Source organism: Platichthys flesus (genome assembly GCF_949316205.1).
Source record: "Platichthys flesus chromosome 22 unlocalized genomic scaffold, fPlaFle2.1 SUPER_22_unloc_2, whole genome shotgun sequence".
In the NCBI taxonomy this organism is placed as follows: domain Eukaryota; kingdom Metazoa; phylum Chordata; class Actinopteri; order Pleuronectiformes; family Pleuronectidae; genus Platichthys; species Platichthys flesus.
This window is the reverse complement of record NW_026909997.1, coordinates 395001-397500: the sequence shown is the minus strand read 5'-3', so window position 1 is coordinate 397500 and position 2500 is coordinate 395001.

Sequence of the window (2500 nt, the reverse complement as noted above, 5' to 3'; positions counted from 1 at the left end):
AGGCACTCTGCCTGACTACTTTTACCCGAAAGTAAGGCTTAATCCTCGGGCAGAATCAGTCTCAGCCTGGAGGCTCCACTGACATGTTCCCATGGAAGTATTATGGGCTTCAGGGGCATATATTATGAATAATGTGACCGGCATTTCATTCATTTTCATGCTTTTTCACAGTTTTCATGCATTTTCACCTCTTTTTTCATCAAAGGAGTGTCTTCTTTGGATGGAATTAGAGGCACGCACGCACGCATGTTCACCCCTTTTATATCAAAGGAGTGTATTTGGATGGCATTTTTACTCCTTTTCATGCTTTTTCATCCTTTTTTTTTTTTTCAGGCACTCTGCCTGACTACTTTTACCCGAAAATAAGGCTTCGTCCTCGGGTAGAATCAGACAGTCTCTGGTTTGAGGCTGAGGTGGCATTTTTTCATCCAGAGTCTTACAACTTTCAGGGGAATATAGACCCCAATGTGTGTGGTGCATGTGTTTGTTTTTCTCGGCCATGATCCAGGCACTCTGCCTGACTACTTTTACCCGAAAGTAAGGCTTCATCCTCGGGCAGAATCAGTCTCAGCCTGGAGGCTCCACTGACATGTTCCCATGGAAGTATTATGGGCTTCAGGGGCATATATTATGAATAATGTGACCGGCATTTCATTCATTTTCATGCTTTTTCACAGTTTTCATGCATTTTCACCTCTTTTTTCATCAAAGGAGTGTCTTCTTTGGATGGAATTAGAGGCACGCACGCACGCATGTTCACCCCTTTTATATCAAAGGAGTGTATTTGGATGGCATTTTTACTCCTTTTCATGCTTTTTCATCCTTTTTTTTTTTTTCAGGCACTCTGCCTGACTACTTTTACCCGAAAATAAGGCTTCGTCCTCGGGTAGAATCAGACAGTCTCTGGTTTGAGGCTGAGGTGGCATTTTTTCATCCAGAGTCTTACAACTTTCAGGGGAATATAGACCCCAATGTGTGTGGTGCATGTGTTTGTTTTTCTCGGCCATGATCCAGGCACTCTGCCTGACTACTTTTACCCGAAAGTAAGGCTTCATCCTCGGGCAGAATCAGTCTCAGCCTGGAGGCTCCACTGACATGTTCCCATGGAAGTATTATGGGCTTCAGGGGCATATATTATGAATAATGTGACCGGCATTTCATTCATTTTCATGCTTTTTAACAGTTTTCATGCATTTTACCTCTTTTTTCCCCCTTCTTCTTTTTGCTCCCCTGGTACTCCATTTCACACTCTGTCATATTTTCGCAAGGACAGCCTCGCAACCCTGGTACTCCATTCGCAAGGACAACACAACACAACACAGTTTGACCCACTCAGGTGACCCATGACGTCATATTAGACACAGTGGCACAGGCATTTTATCCATTTTCATGATTTTTAGTCGTTTTCATGCATTTTTACTCTTTTTATCAAATGAGTGTATTTGAATGAAATTCAAGGCGGTTTGACCCGCTCACATGAGCCAGGGCACCGTATGAGACCCAGTGGCACAAGCATTTTTTTTTCATTTTCATGCTTTTTCACAGTTTTCATGCATTTTCACCTCTTTTTTCATCAAAGGAGTGTCTTCTTTGGATGGAATTAGAGGCACGCACGCACGCATGTTCACCCCTTTTATATCAAAGGAGTGTATTTGGATGGCATTTTTACTCCTTTTCATGCTTTTTCATCCTTTTTTTTTTTTTCAGGCACTCTGCCTGACTACTTTTACCCGAAAATAAGGCTTCGTCCTCGGGTAGAATCAGACAGTCTCTGGTTTGAGGCTGAGGTGGCATTTTTTCATCCAGAGTCTTACAACTTTCAGGGGAATATAGACCCCAATGTGTGTGGTGCATGTGTTTGTTTTTCTCGGCCATGATCCAGGCACTCTGCCTGACTACTTTTACCCGAAAGTAAGGCTTCATCCTCGGGCAGAATCAGTCTCAGCCTGGAGGCTCCACTGACATGTTCCCATGGAAGTATTATGGGCTTCAGGGGCATATATTATGAATAATGTGACCGGCATTTCATTCATTTTCATGCTTTTTCACAGTTTTCATGCATTTTCACCTCTTTTTTCATCAAAGGAGTGTCTTCTTTGGATGGAATTAGAGGCACGCACGCACGCATGTTCACCCCTTTTATATCAAAGGAGTGTATTTGGATGGCATTTTTACTCCTTTTCATGCTTTTTCATCCTTTTTTCTTTTTTTCAGGCACTCTGCCTGACTACTTTTACACGAAAATAAGGCTTCGTCCTCGGGTAGAATCAGCCAGTCTCTGGTTTGAGGCTGAGGTGGCATTTTTTCATCCAGAGTCTTACAACTTTCAGGGGAATATAGACCCCAATGTGTGTGGTGCATGTGTTTGTTTTTCTCGGCCATGATCCAGGCACTCTGCCTGACTACTTTTACCCGAAAGTAAGGCTTCATCCTCGGGTAGAATCAGTCTCAGCCTGGAGGCTCCACTGACATGTTCCCATGGAACAATTATGGGCTTCAG